At 43.1% G+C, this 18,598-nt stretch overlaps 1 protein-coding gene across 7 annotated transcripts in view; it reads left to right on the forward strand.

Moving 5' to 3' along the window:
- Positions 1–18,598, forward strand: part of MYO9A (myosin IXA) — a 452,172-nt gene that overhangs the window by 44,210 nt on the left and 389,364 nt on the right. Inside the window, exon 2 of one of the 7 annotated variants that reach the window (XM_077828555.1) lies at positions 14,019–14,125. The exons of the other annotated variants lie outside the window; for them this stretch is intronic. The gene's annotated coding sequence lies outside the window, so the exon portion shown is untranslated. The remainder of the gene's footprint in view (positions 1–14,018; positions 14,126–18,598) is intronic. 7 annotated transcript variants of the gene reach the window in all.

Below are 18,598 nucleotides of genomic sequence, written 5' to 3' on the forward strand. Positions count from 1 at the left end.
TATAGAACAACCTAGCAGACCACCTGAGTAGATTTATGGATCACTGCATGTGCAGATATAGCCAGATGCATCTTCCAGCCATGGGGGTTTCCCCAAGTGTAGCCATTTGCGACAAAGTCCAACAGAAAGTGTCAGCAGTTCCGCTCCTTGGCGGGGGGAGGGGAGTCACAGCCCAGGGTCTGTAACAGATGCCTTTTTACTGACGTGGTCAGGCAGATTTCTCTAAGCTTTTCCACCAATCTTACTCATTCACAGGGTATTACTAAAGACAAGACAGGACCAGGCCAGAGTCATACTTACAGCCCCAGTATGGGCCCATCAGCACTGGTTCTCCAGTGTCCTGGTGCAGTCAGTGAAACCTCCAACTTCACTTCCACTAATTAGAATTCCACTAATTAGTCTGCCCTAATCTCCCAGGCTTATGGTCACTTACTCCATTCAAGCATACAATCTCTTCACTTAGCTGTATGGATGTGCCATGGCTAGATGCTAGAGCGCATGCTTGCTTGAAAAACATACAAGACATCTTGCTAAATAGTAAAAAGCCTTCTACAAGAGCTATTTCCCTTGCTAAATGGAGGAGTTTTTCTATCTGGTCTCACCAGTATGGGGTATCACCAGCCAGTTCTTCAGTTCAATGTATTCTAGACTACTTATTATACCTGAAACACCAAGTTTGTCAGATAGGTCCATTAAAGTACATCTGGCTGCTCCTGCAGCGTTCCATCTTAAAGTGAACAATTGTTCTATTTTCTCCGATGGTCCATAAGGTCTTTAAAGAGCTTAGTCAAATTATACCCTCCATTGCAAGACCCCGTTCCCCCATGGGATCTAAACTTAGTATTGTCAAGACTTTTGGGTCTGCATTTTAACCGTTGGCTACCTGCCTGCTGCTGCATCTGTCACGGAAAGTGGCATTATTGGTGGCCATTACCTCGTCCAGAAGAATAGGGGAACTGAGGGCATTAATGTTGGGACCTCCATATACAATTTTTTAAAGGATAAGGTTTAACCTGCGTCCTCATCTGAAGTTTGTCCCAAAGGTGGTTTCCTCTTTCCACATCAACAAGCCAATTTATTTGCCTGTATTCTATCCAAAACCACATACAACCAGGGAAGAAGAACGTTTGCATACCTTGGACGTCAGAGGAGCTTTGGTGTTTTGGACAGAACCAGACACTTTCAAAAATCCTCCCAGCTGTTTGTAGCAGAGGCAGAAAAAGTAAGAGGTCAATCAGTCTCCACCCAGATAATTTCTTCTTGGACATATCCTGCATACCCACGTGCTATGACTTGGCTAATGTTGCTCCACCTGACAGTCACAGCTCATTCAACAAGGTCACAATCAGTGTTCATGCCTTTCTGGCGTAAGTTCCGGACGCAACATTTGTAGAACAGCATCCTGGTCCTTAGTCCCTACATTTGCCTCCCACTATGCTGTGGCCCAAGACTTCAGAGTTGATGCTAGAGTTGTTCTCCAATCTTTATTGAAATACTCCAATCCCACCTCCAGTCTTACAGCTTGAGAGTCACCAAGAGTGGAAAGCACATGTGCAATCACTTGAAGAAAAAATGGTTGCTAACCAGTGCTGTAACTGTTGTTCTTCAATATGTGTGTTGCACATGTCCATTCCATCACCCACCCTCCTATCCCATCTTCATTGGAGTTACGACAAGAAGGAACTGAGGGAGAACAAGTGGAGGCTTTTCCCTTTACACCCCCATGCAGTGGTGCACAGCAGCAGTGGGAGCTCGAGCCGCCCATGGGTACCACTGAGGAAAAAATTTTCGATGGCTATAAGGTGGGGACACCAACACTGAGTGGAACTGACATGCAACACATGTCAAAGAACAACAGTTACAGACATGTTAGTAACCATTTTTTCCTGTGGTTCACTGGGGGAAGAAGACCAAAGCCCTGAGGTAGGTGGGGAAGCGGGATACCGGGAGGGAGCAGGAGCGTGTGAGAGGGGAGGGCTCCTGCCTCATACTGAGAATGAGGGGCGATCAGCGGGTTATCTCAAGTGCCTATATACAAATGCACAAAGCCTGGGAAACAAGCAGGAAGAACTGGAGGTCCTGGCAAAGTCAGGGAATTATGATGTGATTGGAATAACATAAACTTGGTGGGATAACTCACACGACTGGAGTACTGTCATGGATGAGTAAAAACTGTTCAAGAAGGACAGGGAGGCCAGAAAAGGTGGGGGAGTTGCACTGTATGTAAGGGAGCAGTATGACTGCTCAGAGCTCAAGTATGAAACTGCAGAAAAACCTGAGTCTCTGGATTAAGTTTAGAAGCATGAGCAACAAGGGTCATGTCGTGGTGGGAGTCTGCTATAGACCACCGGACCAGGGGGATGAGGTGGACGAGGCTTTCTTCCGGCAACTCGCACAAGCTACTAGAGCGCACGCCCTGGTTCTCATGGGCGACTTCAATCATCCTGATATCTGCTGGGAGAGGAATACAGCGGTGCACAGACAATCCAGGAAGTTTTTGGAAACTGTAGGGGACAATTTCCTGGTGCAAGTGCTGGAGGAGCCAACTGGGGGGGAGCTTTTCTTGACCTGCTGCTCACAAACCAGGAAGAATTAGTAGGGGAAGCAAAAGTGGATGGGAACCTGGGAGGCAGTGACCATGAGATGAAGGATCCTGACACAAGGAAGAAAGGAAAGCAGCAGAATATGGACCCAGGACTTCAGAAAAGCAGACTTTGACTCCCTCCGGGAACTGATGGACAGGATCCCCTGGGAGAATAACGTGAGGGGGAAAGGGAGTCCAGGAGAGCTGGCTGTATTTTAAAGAATCCTTATTGTGGTTACAGGGACAAACCATCCCGATGTCTAGAAAGAATAGTAAATATGGCAGGCGACCAGCTTGGCTTAACAGTGAAATCCTTGCTGATCTTAAACACAAAAAAGAGGCTCACAAGAAGTGGAAGACTGGACAAATGACCAGGGATGAGTATAAAAATATTGCGCGGGCATGTAGGAGTGAAATCTGGAAGGCTAAATCACACCTGGGGTTGCAGCTAGCGAGAGGTGTTTAGAGTAACAAGAAGGGTTTCTTCAGGTATGTTGGCAACAAGAAGAAAGTGAAGGAAAGTGTGGGCTCCTTACTGAATGAGGGAGGCAACCTAATGACAGAGGATGTGGAAAAAGCTAATGTTCTCAATGCTTTTTTTGCCTCTGTCTTCACGAACAAGGTCAGCTCCCAGACTACTGTACTGGGCAACACAGCATGGGGAGGAGGTGGCCAGCCCTCTGTGGAGAAAGAAGTGGTTCGGGACTATTTAGAAAAGCTGGACGTGCACAAGTCCATGGGGCCGGATGTGTTGCATCCGAGAGTGCTAAAGGAATTGGCGGATGTGATTGCAGAGCCATTGGCCATTATCTTTGAAAACTCATGGCGATCGGGGGAAGTCCCGGAAGACTGGAAAAAGGCTAATGTAGTGCCAATCTTTCTAAAAGGGAAGGAGGAGGATCCTGGGAACTACAGGCCAGTCAGCCTCACCTCAGTCCCTGGAAAAATCATGGAGCAGGTCCTCAAGGAATCACTTGAAGCACTTAGAGGAGAGGAAAGTGATCAGGAACAGTCAGCATGGATTCACCAAGGGCAAGTCATGCCTGACTAATCTAATTGCCTTCTATGATGAGATAACTGGTTCTGTGGATGAAGGGAAAGCAGTGGATGTGTTATTCCTTGACTTTAGCAAAGCTTTGATACGGTCTCCCACAGTATTCTTGTCAGCAAGTTAAAGTAGTATGGCCTGGATGGATGCACTACAAGGTGGGTAGAAAGTTGGCTAGATTGTCGGGCTCAACAGGTAGTGATCAATGGCTCCATGTCTAGTTGGCAGCCGGTATCTAGCGGAGTGCCCCAAGGGTCGGTCTTGGGGCCGGTTTTGTTCAATATCTTCATAAATGATCTGGAGGATGGTGTGGATTGCACCCTCAGCAAGTTTGCAGATGACACTAAACTGGGAGGAGTGGTAGATACGCTGGAGGGTAGGGATAGGATACAGAGGGCCCTAGACAAATTGGAGGATTGGGCCAAAAGAAATCTGATGAGGTTCAACAAGGACAAGTGCAGAGTCCTGCACTTAAGACGGAAGAATCCAATGCACCGCTACAGACTAAGCACCGAATGGCTAGGCAGCAGTTCTGCAGAGAAGGACCTAGGGGTGATAGTGGACGAGAAGCTGAATATGAGTCAACAGTGTGCCCTTGTTGCCAAGAAGGCCAATGGCATTTTGGGATGTATAAGTAGGGGCATTGCCAGCAGATCGAGAGACGTGATCATTCCCCTCTATTCGACATTGGTGAGGCCTCATCTGGAGCACTGTGTCCAGTTTTGGGCCCCACACTACAAGAAGGATGTGGAGAAATTGGAGAGAGTCCAGCAAAGGGCAACAAAAATGATTACGGGTCTGGAACACATGACTTATGAGGAGAGGCTGAGGGAACTGGGATTGTTTAGTCTACGGAAGAGAAGAGTGAGGGGGGATTTGATGGCTGCTTTTAACTACCTGAAAGGTGGATCCAAAGAGGATGGATCTAGACTATTCTCAGTGATATCAGATGACAGGACAAGGAGTAATGGTCTCAAGTTGCAGTGGGGGAGATTTAGGTTGGATATTAGGAAAAACTTTTTCACTGGGAGGGTGGTGAAACACTGGAATGCGTTACCTAGGGAGGTGGCGGAATCCCCTTCCTTAGAAGTTTTTAAGGTCAGGCTTGACAAAGCCCTGGCTGGGATGATTTAGTTGGGGATTGGTCGTGCTTTGAGCAGGGGGTTGGACTAGATGACCTCCAGAGGTCCCTTCCAATTCTGATATTCTATGATTCTATGATCTCATCTTTCATTTAAATACAAAATATACCAAATCTAGAGATGTAAATAACGTGTAAAAACAGTAACCGTGTAACCAATTAAAATTCTATCGGTTTCACAGTTAAACATTCAGCAGGTTGGCAGCCTGGAGGGACCCTGGGTGAGCTGGAATCCTGGGGGCCAGCAGTCCCAAATGACCCCGGGCATACTGGGATGCCGGATGGCAGCAGCGCCCCAGCACGGAATGGCAGCTGGGATGGCGAGCGTGCCGGGATGTTGGACAGCAGCAGAGCCCCAGGTGTGGCGGCAGCCTGGAGGGACCCTGGCCGTGTGGGGCTGGCAGCTGGGACTCTGGGCAGAGTTTAATCGTTAACTGAAACCGATAAGCATCAAGCTTATTGGTTAACCGGTTAAACTCTTACATCCCTAGTATAATCCTCATGATGTGGAGAAATGCTGGAAAATAAGACCAGTGTGTGCTCTGAAGATCAAACCCCTGAAGAACAAAAACCAGATGGCAAACAATGAACCCCCTTTAAAAATAACAAAAAACCCTCATGATTTTTGAAGCCAATCCCATGACTTTTTGGAGCTGCACTCATGACTTTTAATTGCTGGGGATTTGGTGATGATGTGTTGCAAAATTTGACCATGTAAGTTTCAGTGAATTGTGTGTGGAAGCCTTATTGAAAGAATTCCAGGGGAGAGTAAAAAAGCAATTCTGCTGGGAACAATAAGAATTAAGTGAGATGTTCTCAAAGTTTCTGCTTGAATGGTTCAGAATTAACAGGAAAAACAAATCTATTATGCAGACTCCAAATTTGAAATACTCACAACTTTAAAACTACTAAACTAATTTTCTTAAATGAGTGTGATCATTTAGATCACTCTCGAAAGCCAGGTTTGAACTTTCTCCATGCAACTGAGTTTCAGATAACTAAAAAGTGGTTGAAACATGTTTTCCAAAAAACCCCCACCTTTGTGCTGAGACCAAGCATAGAAAAATTCATCACCAAAGGATTTTATTTGTGAAAGTTGAGTGGAGCTGTTTTGCCATGTCAGATATTCCAGAATTTCCTGCTGTATTCAGGACTCAGATGACTTCTTTACGCTGCTAGGGCCTCTTGCGGAGGGGAGAGGAGGACAGAGAAATAGTAGAGCAGTACAGATTCTTTCTGAAAAAGTCATTTGAATCAGAAATCTAATGGTGCTCTTTCTCCATAAAGAGTCACTATATCCGGCTGCATATGTTTATAGTCATTTGTACAGGTGTGGAAATCTTTCATCTTTTCTCTTTCCTTGCCTTTTTGGAAAATTAACCAAACATGTAAATTGCAGTGTAAATTCAGAAGCAATCACATCTTAATCTAGAAGTATTTGAGAAATAGCATGTGTGTAATTTATTGGTACCTTTTGGATCATTTATTAGCATCTGTTTTTTAATACACTTACGCTCAGTAGAAAGTGGAAATATCTTGGATATGACCGTTACATTTCTTGGAAATAGTAATCCAAAGGTCTTTGGAGATACACAACTGCACAGTATTCCATCCTCCGTTTCAAATACCCTTGTTAGCAGCAATCTTTGAGCTTTTTTGTAAAACTGACAAATACCAAATAGTCGTGCATCTGATTGAAGCTGAGAGATAACATCTGCTCCGCGACTGACTTATTACTGTACTGTGACCTGAGCAGGCTGCAAGTTGAATGGATGGTTTGTTACATGTTATGGCCTCAGGCAGCTGCCTGTTGTGTCGAGTGCTGCTGTCCTAATGTTTCTAATTCTGCCAGTGAAATGGAGTACAAATAATTTAAAAAATCAATAGGTTAAATCTCTGAATGCCTTCTTTTTCTCCCCCATGCTGCTGTTTTCCCTATCATTTCATAATGAACTTGCTGTGCCTCAAGGGGCAAAAAATGAGCTAATTTTGTTTGCTCATCTTACTTAATACTTGTGTTGCTGGATGCCCCGATATTTCTTGGACATGGAAGTTCTGTCACTTGTTTATCTGAATGGCTAATGTGGTCATATGTAATCTGAAAGTAGTTTTCAGTTTTAATTTTTAGGTACCCTTTTTTTCCTCACCCTTCCACTTAAATTCCATTTTAAAATGAAATGATTGTTTCAGATTAAAAGCAGGAATCTTGATTTAATTGAACAAGTAAATATTTAAAATGAGATTTGTATTACTGTAATGAATAGGAGCTCTACTCATGGACCAGAAACCCATTGTGGTAAGCGCTGTACAAATACAGAACAAAGATGGTCCTTGCCTGAAGGAGCTTGCAATGGAGGAGTACAACAAAGCAATGAGACATTAGTCACAGCACAGCAGCAGCCCCTAACTGTTGTAAAGGTTTCAGAGTAACAGCCGTGTTAGTCTGTATTCGCAAAAAGAAAAGGAGTACTTGTGGCACCTCAGAGACTAACCAATTTATTTGAGCATAAGCTTTCGTGAGCTACAGCTCACTTCATCGGATGCATACTGTGGAAACTGTTGTAAAGTACATTTTTGTAGGCATCGCCCCAAAGGAGGAGGCATTTGCAAATGGACGATGAGGGATTTTTGTGGTTGTTTATGGCAGCAGTTCTCAAGCCCGGATTCCGAGGCCCCCTGGGGGGTCACAAGCAGGTTTCAGGGGCTCCGCTAAGCTTGGATGGCATTAGACTCACTGAAGCCCACAGAAGAAAGCCAAAGTCCTGCTGACCCAAGCCCTGCCACCTGGGACTGAAGCTGAAACCTGAGCAACATAGCTTTGCAGGGCCTGCTGTGATGTGGGGCCCTGGGCAATTGCCCTGCTTGCTATCCCGTAATGCCAGCCCTGACTTTTATACAGGGGTGCTGGAACAATTTGTATAGTGGGAGTGCTGAGAGCTATTGAACCAAACTGTCAACCCTGTATACCACTTCAGGGTTGGAAACCACTTCAAGTCAGGGGGTGTGACTGCACCCTTACTTCTGGCACCTATGCTTTTATATGCAGAAAAACAACTGTTGTGGCACAGGTGGGCCATGGACTTTTTATAGCATGCTGGGGGCAGTGGCTCGGAAAGAAAAAGGCTGAGAACCCCTGGCTTATGAGGAACACCTCCCAATCGTGAGGAACCTTGAATTTATATGCATTATTGAAACTTATGCTGCCGAAGGAAAAAAATTCTAAATATGTAACACTGAATGTGTATCTACATTAAATAGTGAACAGGACTCAAGCAACTAAAGAAATTTAAGTTATTTATCTAGGACCCTTGTGAAAAGTTGCTCTGTTTTATCTCTGATGGCTGTCCAGAAAATTTACAATCCTATGACACTTATTGAAAATGACAAGGAATATATAATCCCTCTTTCATAGTGAATATTTCATCTTTATAAAACAAGTTCTAACATTTATAGGTGAATTTGAGCTATTCCAAAGAGAAAGATACTGTACTATTTTAGGTCCCATTCTTCAGATGGGCAAAATTATCTTTGTTGATACCCAGAGCTGGCCGACAGGATATCAGGGAATGGTTCATGACTCCCTTCTGAATTACGTTTTGCTCAAATCAAAATAGAAAAAGATTAATCCATTCTGCTATTCTATATAGGTTCTTATACTGCACTCATCGAGTACCTTCAATTAGTGTGTTCAGCAATGTGATTGACACCTATCATGGTGTTTGTTCTCTTTTCCTCTCTCCAAGGGGAGAAATATGTGCAGTTGAGCATCTTGTTTTGGGAGGATTTTTAAAAATATAGATGTTGCTATGTATTTGTTAGAGAAGGCAGGTTAAAGAAATGACTTGCACTTGGACCGGAAGCTGGTGAGGTTTTTGATAGTCCTTAGTTCCTGGGGTATTCATTCCATAGCCTTGAGCCAGACCTTGAGAAAGTACCGTTTCCCATGTAGATGAGCTTTACCCTTATTATAGGAAGTCGCACTGTGCCAGAGGAGTGAAGTTATTGACCATGGTCTTCATCCTGGAGCTTTAGGCAATCTTTTAGATAACCAGGACCTCAAAGCCTGCGCAACAGTATGTAATGATCAAGGTATCAGTCTTCATATAGAAGATATTCAATGGGGGGACCAACTTAACAGGAAAGGGCTTGCATTACGTTCTAATGGTTGAAGGCCCAAACTTATCTTTACAGAGGTAGATTCAAGCAGAGAAATTAGAATAAAGGAGGAGTCTCTTTTACAGTGGCAGCCCCATGTTTCTGTAATGGCTGCACGTTCTTTCCCAAGCCCTTCTCTTGGGTACTTGGAAGTAGGAGAAATATGATCTGAACAGTTTCAAATTTATGGAAGATTTTTTAAAAATACACCTTAAAGAACAAACTAAAAACATTTTATTCTGATAATCAAAACTAAGCTACAGTAGTTTGTCAGAAAGTTCACCTTTGGAGGAATATACTTGTTTTAGAAAAAAAAACTGTGATTTTAGTACAACTTTGTTACCCATTTAAGATTTTATCCGCAATTAATTGTAGCGCTTTCTCTATGATTATTAGGAATCATTGCTGTTATCTTTTATAAAAGAAATGTGTTACCAAAGGGAAGCTTTTAATGGTCTCAGTGGATTTAGGAACTGGTGAATGCTGATCTTGTAACAGTCTTTTAGTAGAGTAGTCTGCCTTATTTACTTTGGCCAACAGCATATTTTACCTTTCTGATTCTACCTTTGATAGCAAAGCCTGCAGTCCAAAAATTTTTCTTTTCCCACAGGATATATAACAGTATTTGTTTAAAATGTGGAATATGTAAAGCTACACTCCTGTTAGTTCATCTGTGCAGCCAAATTCACAAAATGTAGTAAAACCTGCAGATTAAACAGGAAACGTGTAAGGAGAACAGTCTATGCCTTCTCATTGGGAAATCCAGATAGAATAGGTATGTAATTTAAAAAAAAGTAATGTCAATATAAATTTAATTTTTATATCATTTGAATATGGCAAGAAATGCTGTTTCAGGAGCTACAAATTAAATTTTGTTCAGGTGTTTTTTCAAAACTGTTTTATTAATGGGACCTGTATGCGATGGCTAAAATCAAGGTGTGACACAGATGTATTTCAACCTCTGTGAAAGTAGTAGTATTGATCACCTGTTGTACTATTGCTGTGGAGGCATTGGGATAGTTTGTAATATACAACTCCTGGCATTGGAGTGGGGAAGGGGGGGATCCTGGTGTGAGTGAAGGGAGCAGTTGGGGGGCTACATGGAATTCCTAGCATGAGGGTTGTGTATGTTGCATAGGGTTCCTGAAATAGAAGGGGATGGGAATGTGGCTCAGAAGGATCTTGGGGTGGAGGGAGAAGGGAATGGAGGAATCCAATGTCCTCAGCCTAAGGAAGGAACAAAGTGCAGTAATTTTTCCTTACTAGACGACTGAAATAGAACACTAAAGTTGAGACTGCAGTCATGGATGTGGATTGAACTTGAGCTCACCTATCCGAGCTAACTTGGGTCCTGGAACAGTGAAGCAAGATGTGACAGTACAAACTTGAGCAAGGGCTAGCCCTATGAGTAACCAGCCTGGGTTCCAGGTGAGCTTTTACAGCTTGTGCTGCCAGGACTTCACTGTTCCGGGACCCAGGCTAGCTAGATTAAAGTTTAGCTCAGATATGATTTCTCAAGCTGCAGTCACACCCAGTGCATGCAATCTAGATGTACCCTAAGACTTCTGATGATGAAATACCCTTGCCTATAATGGTCTAATAATTTTTCGGCCTTGATTTGAAGGCTTCAGAAATAGTTGACACTATGCTTCAACAACTGTTAACAAATAACTTCTTAAAATCCATGGCAACCTGAACAAACTGAGGACTCTTCACTGAAATGTTCTGTAATAAGACAGACACCCAAATCTTACATGGAGAATGTTTGGACTTGTGTGGAAGATCTCAAAGAAAAAAATTAACAGATAAGGAAAAATTCTTGTATACAGTTCAAAAGTTGGCACCTACCAAAGAAATGAGTCGCTGTAGTATGGGCATCCATACTACTGCCTGAAGTACTTTCTGCAAATGTCTCAGCTGAATATTCTTGTGCAAATCTATCCTTCAATGGTTAACAAATGCACGAGCAGAAGCCCAGGAAGTGGCTTTGAAAATATCATTTAAAGATGCTTCTCTTCTTTCTGCCCTTGAAGGTCCTATTGAGCATACAGAGTGAGCTTAATAGTTTCTGTTTTTTTTCTTTTGCTGCAACATAAACCTCTCTGACCACTTCCTGAAGCCATCTAACAATGGCGGATCTAGAGGCTGTTTGACCTTTAAGTAAAGTAATGATGCTGGCTGAAAAGTCTTACTGCCTAAACTGATATCTTTGTATGCAAAGTCTGTAGGGCCCTGTGGACATCCAGGCAATGTAGGCTTCTTGGGTTTGAGACAGAATATGGATAGTGTGATTTCTAGGTTCAGGTAAAAGACCATTTTGGGGGCCCTGAATTCTAGCACAATCCTTAGCCTGACCTTCCTCTGGGAAAAAATCATATGTCTGGGTATGGGAAAGGACTTATAATTCTCCTATTCTCGTTGCTGAATATACTCCACTAGAAGATCCAGGGCAACTTTTTTCTCTGAAGTTCAAATGAGGGAACTATAAGAACATTCAGCATCAAGTTCAAGGCCCGTTTGTGAACCAGGGAACTAGTTATAGTCTCCGCTTAACTTCTGCTTCTAGAGGCCTGGAAACATCAGGCTGTCAGTCTGAGACTGTCCGTGGAGCCTCTGAATGCTGCAATTGTTGCTGCTTGAACTTTAATAGAACTAGCACTCAGGTCTAAGATGAGATCATCTTGCTGAAAATCTGGTATGACTTGCACCATGTCCTTGATCAGCTTTATCCTCACTTTGTCACACCAGCTTACAAAGGTTTTCGAAACCCTAAAGTTTGCTTTGGAAGTGATTGGCTTACTTGATAACAGCATCATAATAGAGATCCTTTCATCTGGTAAGCCTCTTTTCAGGCTCATGCACTTTACCGCAAGGCCAAGAACATGCAAGCCATGCTGGATCCTACCTTGCATGAACAGGTATCAACTTAATAGCCTGAGACCTGGGGCCACAGGCTATGATCACTAGTTCTGGGTACCATGGCCGCCTTGGCCAGTCTGGAGGTATAAGTATGAAGGCTCCTTTTGACTAGGGAGGTGGTGTGGATAGACCACTGGACTGGGACTCAAAAAACCTGGGTTCTATTCATGGCTCAGCCCCTGCTGGGTGACTTTGGGCAAGGTACTTCACCTCTCTGTGTCTCTACTTCCCCATCTATACGTTAGGAATATTAAATCTGACTTCCCTTTGTAAAGTAAAGGTCTGCTGATAAAAAGCCTTATAAAAGAGCTGTTGGTATTATTATCTGGCAGTATTCTTTAGAATATGGATGGGAGTGAGCGTACATGAATTTGGATGCTCTAGAAATTCTATAGATCTTGTTCTGCATGTAGCTGCTGAAGAATTTTGATTTTCTTTAATGCCTGGTTAGATGGCAACCTTAATTCTGGCACTTCCTGAAAGTTGGGTGCACTTAGGGATTCACGGCTACTCATGCTTTGAACAGAAGAAAGACCACTTGTGCAAAGCAAAGCAGTCTCACTGACCCATAGTGTCTTGTCTTAATCCTTGTCTCTAGTGCTCTAGTCTAGGGTATGTCTACACAGGGATTAAAGCCCTCTAGCATCGCTGTGGCTGGCCTCGGTCAGCTGACTCAGGCTGCAGGGCTAAAAATTGCTGGGTAGATCTTTCGGCTTGGGCTGGAGTCCGAGTTATGGGACACTCCACCCTTAAAGTCGTCTTTACAGCCGTTCTATCAGGACTTAACAGCCATCCCCAGCTGAGGCTTTTCCCTAGCTGTCTTCTGGTCCCTGCAAGTGTCTACCTCTCATGCCTTCTGCTGGACAGGTGTTGAGAGTGCCTTCCTCACCCTACTCCCTTCTGCTTTTCTGCCTAAGAGTGTGTTGACAGAGTAAAGAAAACACAGCAAAGGGTCAGCTGACTCAAGGTGTGGGTCTGTTTCACTGCTCTATAGACATCTTGGCTCAGGCTGGAGCCTAGGATCCTGCAGAGTGGGAGGGTCCCAGAGCCCAAGCCTGAAAGTCTATACAGCAATGGAACAGCCCCACAGCTCAAGCCCTGTGAGCCTGAGTTGGTTAGCATGGGCCAACCACGGGTGTCTAGGTGCGGTGTAGACTAGTGTTTCCCAAACTTTTCCTCTCGCACCTCTGCTTACCGGTAATGGAATGTGCCCACGTGCTTCCCCCCTTCCCCGCCACCCCAAGCCAGGAGCTGGGCTTGGGCAGGAACCAAGTCGGGAGCGGGGCTGCAGAGCCGTGCTGTGGGCCAGGGCCAGAGTCAGGAGTAGGGCTGGGTGACACTCCTGGACGTTTCTCCACGCCCCCTAGGGGCAGAGGTGGATTAGCCACTGGGCCCATGCCCAGAGGCCCCAGCCAGTTGGGGGCCCCCTGGAAAAATGGGCACCCTGGTGCCCCGAACCCATTCCGCCTGCCCGGTGCTTCTGCCAGGGAGCGGGCTCGGGGCACGGGGGCTTCCCCCACTCCCCAGCAGGAGTGGTTGATGGGGCAAGGCAAGCCCCCGTGCCCTGACCCCATTTTCCCGGTAGGAGTGGGGGGAAGGGAAGGATTGCAGGCGGAAGGGTTGGGGATGGGCCCCCGCTTCCTCTGCCCCAAGGCCCCACAAATCCCTAATCATTCTCTGCCTAGGGGTTGCACCCCAGTTTGGAGTCCCCACTGGAGTCCCGGTACTGAGGAAGGGCTCCTCCAAGGAGCACTAGCGCCGCTCTCCAGCCCGTAAGGCCAGTGCCACCAGGTGACACCGTTTGGAGTCCCTGGTGCCGCATAAGCGAAAGGCGGACAGGGGACGTTTCCCTGCCAAGAAGCTGCGAGGGGATTCCAGTGGGGTGCGTCGTCTGGTGGGACACCCACGGTCTGGACCTCAAGAACTGGTGCCGTTGACTCCGGCCCTAAGTAGACACACACTGAGAGAGTCAGGAGGCTTTATTTACAATTTCCTGTAGAGACATGACTGGTAGCAGGCATGTGACCTACTATTACAGCTCCTTGTTTTAAATGCCCAAAAGACCTGGGACAAGCACATGTACCCTAAAGCCCAGTGCCCGTTACAGGCCCCCTTGTACATATGCATTACGATACAGCCTTTAGTTACATGATCACATGCTCTTTTTCCAGAAGAACACGCAGATGAAGTGTCAGGGGGTCCTTCTGACCCCACATGGCAATTTACTAGCGTCAGCCTGTCCAGACATTGGTCAGCGTATGAAGCTTCACCAAGAAAGGTAATGACAAATAACATAACAGATGACTAGTAGGAGAGAGAGGAAGTATTGCCCATTGGTTACTGCACTGATTTAGAATGTGAGAGACCTGGGTTCAATTATCTGTTCCACACTGGAATTCCTGTGTGACCTTGAGCAAGTCACTTAGTCTCTCTGTGCCTTAGGTCCCCATCTGTAAAATGAGGATAATAATGGTTCTCTATCTCTCAGAGGTGTTATGAGGATAAATACATTAAAGATTGTGAAGTGCTTTGAGATCTACTGATGAGAAGCCCACCTTGATTATCACTACAAAAGATTTTTTTCTCTTTTGCTGGTAATAGCTCACCTTACCTGATCACTCTCGTTACAGTGTGTATGGTAACACCCATTGTTTCATGTTCTCTGTGTATATAAAATCTCCCCAGTGTATTTTCCACTGCATGCATCCGATGAAGTGAGCTGTAGCTCACGAAAGCTTATGCTCAAATAAATTTATTAGTCTCTATGGTGCCACAAGTACTCCTTTTCTTTCTTCTGTGTCAGTTTCCCCCAGTGTGTTCTTTGAGATAGTACGCTGCTTTATGGCTTTTTGTGTGCATGTGTCAAATATCATTCATCAAACAATCTAATGTTTCCGTGCTTTCTATTCTACTGTGTATGTACACATACCACTCCTATGAGAACTAGCTAAACATTCTCAGTGCAAGTGTTCTATAAAGCTATTAGAATGTTAGTGTAGATATGAGTCAGATACCTTTTCTTCCATTTTTTTATGTAACCGTCCCATGTCTTTCCCTTTTTCTTCTCTCTTCATTTCCTGTCTGAAAGGGGTGCCTTTGAAGAATAGCAGCAGCAGTAGCTTTGATAGCAAGTAGATTTTAAAAAATGTGTGCATTTTATGACTACACACATCTTAAGTGTCTTTATCAAGGATGTATTCTGGATGGCCGACTGCCTTTCCCTGCTGCTGGTTGGCATCCACTAATCTGTGGTTTCACTAGTGAGTGCTAGTCCTATTCTGTTTTACACTTTGCAGACAATGTGCATAAAGTGTGTCAGTAAAAAGGCATAGCACTATTCTTTCTCTAAGTCCTGATATGAACAGATATGTGTATTTTTATGGTGAAATATGTTTAACTCCCTTTATTGGATTATAATAATGCCATTAATGTTATTCAAACCATACAAAATATGTTATTTGTTAAAAAGAAACAGAAAACATTAAACAGGTTGTAATTAAATTGTAATTCATATGAATATAGAGGAATGGAGGAAAGAGAAAAGTGATGGTCCAAAAACATTTTCCCTTAACTTTTGTATGCATTCTGGCAAACAGAAACTACATTTAGTGGCAGTTAAGGTTGTGACAGCACACAGTGCATTCACCCAAAACCTTAAACAAATGGAAATAAGAAGTCAGGAGGATTTGTGCATTCCTTTCCACCTTCATGCTGCCTGTAAAGCTATAGATAATGTACGCCACGACGCCATAAGGCGGCTTTTATTTCCAACTACAACAGCTCCCAACACCCCCCGCTCCCCCAAAAAACCAACATACCAGAACTTCATCAAACTTGCACTCTAATGCAAAACTTTAAAGCGTGTGCCCTGATTTTTTTTATCCTTGTAAGTGAGTGATGGTGTTCATACTGCAACAGAGAGATCATCAAATTTGGTGGGTTTGCCTTGATGTACATGTTTTCTGTGCCATTATGGGAAACATTTTATAAAATGCTCTGTAGACAAACACTACCTGTTGTGTACAACCGATATTGTTGCTTCTCATGTGCTGATTTCTAGAATATCAAGATACCCCAAAAGGTGTTAGATTTTTTCCAAAAGGGGTATAAAGAAAAGGTTTTGCTTATCTGGGACTGGGCAGTTGGTGCTGTAGTACAGGGGGTTTGCAAGATAATTAGTATTTATAGAATGAACATAGCTGGTTCAGGAATGAAATTAGCAATATTAACATTTAAATTGTCGCCTGTAGATTTCAGACTCAACCCTCTATTGAAATCAGTGGAGCAACACACCTCTGTTGTTGTTTCAGACTCTGAGCAGACCCAGGAAGTCAATGCTGCATCAGTTTGCACTCAGGTCACATTGTCAATTTTCTAGAATTAGCTAGTAATTTTTTTTAATGAAAGCAAAGATACTGGAGCAGATTCTTGTTGCAAGTGGTGAATTCTGGAGTTAAGTGGCTCTGGTTACAACCATTTCTATTATGCACTATATGGTATATAATAAAGTTTGTGTGGTTGCAGTCTGTACTCATGCTTTTATGCTCAATTTCCACATGCAGGATAGCTCAAAGGTAGATAGGTCTTTTACTGTGTTACTACTACTAATAGAAGTGAGTGAAGTGTAGCAGGAGGAGGGTCTTTTCTCATTTTTGAGATCAGATTGTTCTTTCTACTAGATGATTGTGTATTGCTATAACAATTATATTTAATATTTTTCCATATGTAAACATAAAAAGGGGAGATGGGGGCAAGTATTACATTTTCCTTTCATATTTTTCCTACCTGTCCAGCTTAATAATAGTGACAATTTACTTATTATTCTCTGAGACTGAATGCTTTCCAGGAAGACTTGATTTTTAATTTGTTTTGTTTTTTGTTTTTATATCATTGCTGTAGGATGAGTTAATACATAAAAAGGTAAATAAACCCAGTCATGCAGGGCAAATATTAAATAAGCATAAATAAACATAAGCCGTTTCCACCCTATGAATGACATTTTAAAGTAGGAACTTGTTTTTCTAAATCTGTCTGTCTATCTATCTCTCAGAGTTCTCAGTCTAATGTTTTGTTGGATTTAGTGTTAATCTTTATAGGTATTTGAATATTTCCCTAGTCAAATTTCTCAACTAGACTTGTAACTTAAAGATAATGCAGGCTTCTTTCTGTCAAGTCATCTGTTACATATTTTATGAGTGCTAAAGAACATTCTTAGACGTTTGTTTTTGTTCACCCTGGAGCTCTTTGCATGAGTAAGGATCGCATCTATGTTTATAATGCCACTTTCAGAAAATATTCCTACAATTTTATTTCTCAGAATTAGCATAGATCAATTAAAAGAAAAAAAAAGTTTAATTGACTGTAATGATGCACTTGATTTTTGCTGAGGTGCAAAAAGCATTTCCCCCCTCTTCCAGGTAAAATTTAGTGCTTGTGTAATATGCTAGAATGACATCACTATACCTCGAAGTCTGTGCTTTACATAGTAGGTGCAGGTGAGCAGTGGAAGTTCCCAGTACTGTCCTACCAGTCTGCCTCCACTCAGTTCTGGGAGGACCACTAATGATTGAGAGTAATGGAATATTCATGGCCTATGCAGTCCTTGGCCGCTCTGCTAAAACAGCTAACAAGGCCATTTTGCTCTGGCAATAATGATTTTTAGCGAGGTTGGCATCTGTGGTACTTCAGGGAGTTTCTAGCTTTTTGGGGTGCTAGAAAAAGTCTGACTTTAGCCTCATACTTTACCATGCATCAAGGCATAGTACTTCAGAGTTTAATAGACACCATGTTGTGGCATGGTGCTTGCTTACTTGACAGTGTCTTTTTAAGGTTGCACGGTTTTTCCTTGACATGCTTGGATTTATCACAAAAGATGTATTTAATCCACTGTTTGTGCCACTCATTGTATATCATCATACAACCCTGTATTTAGAAGATTTTTTTTTCCTGCAAGTGCCAGATTTAGCAAAAGTATCTGGCTTCTGTGCCACACAAGCCAACTTTTTTTCCAGTGTCTTCAGCCATATGGGTTAGCTAGATGCATTATTTTTTGCTGAATTGGGCCATAAGTGCATAGAATGTTTTGGCAATAAATTCTAAATGACTTTTTCTTAAGTTTGACAGTTTAATATCTTAAAACATTCAGACTCGTTCATACTAGAGAGATTGACTTGAAAACTCATCCTTCTGATCTGGTTTATTATATTCTAGTCTAGAAGCTCCCTCCCACTCTTACAAGAATGTGGAATAGTTACTGTTCTCAATCATGGACTAGATGCTGCCCTGGGATTTCTTGAAATGAGCTTCATACTGGTCCTCATAGTGGGCTAGGTACCTCTCCCCTCTTCTCACTGTAATAATGAGCTGGTTACTGCTGTACTATCTGAAGTACCTGTGTTGCAATTTTAGCTAAACAAGAACTTTTCTACATGGTCAGTGAAAGCATGAGCCATTCAGTGTGGTTCTACTCTGAAAAGAGACTGTAAAAATGATATTGTGAGATTCCATGTTTGTGTGTGCTCAGTTTACAAGTAGCAGTATGTTTTGTTATGTTTTTAAATTGCCTGCTAATGTTTTATTACCAGTCAAAAAGATTCTGCAGGCCAGATTCTGTCCTCAGCTCTTCACAACTGTGTTTCCTTCATTGAGGTAGTACAGCTATAAAATAGGCTAGAATTTGACTTTCAACTGGAATTTAGTTAACTATTTTTAATTTATGTGTAATAAGGAAATTAGAATCCAGATTGCTTTG

Source organism: Eretmochelys imbricata, chromosome 10, assembly GCF_965152235.1.
Source record: "Eretmochelys imbricata isolate rEreImb1 chromosome 10, rEreImb1.hap1, whole genome shotgun sequence".
Classification (NCBI taxonomy): Eukaryota; Metazoa; Chordata; order Testudines; family Cheloniidae; genus Eretmochelys; species Eretmochelys imbricata.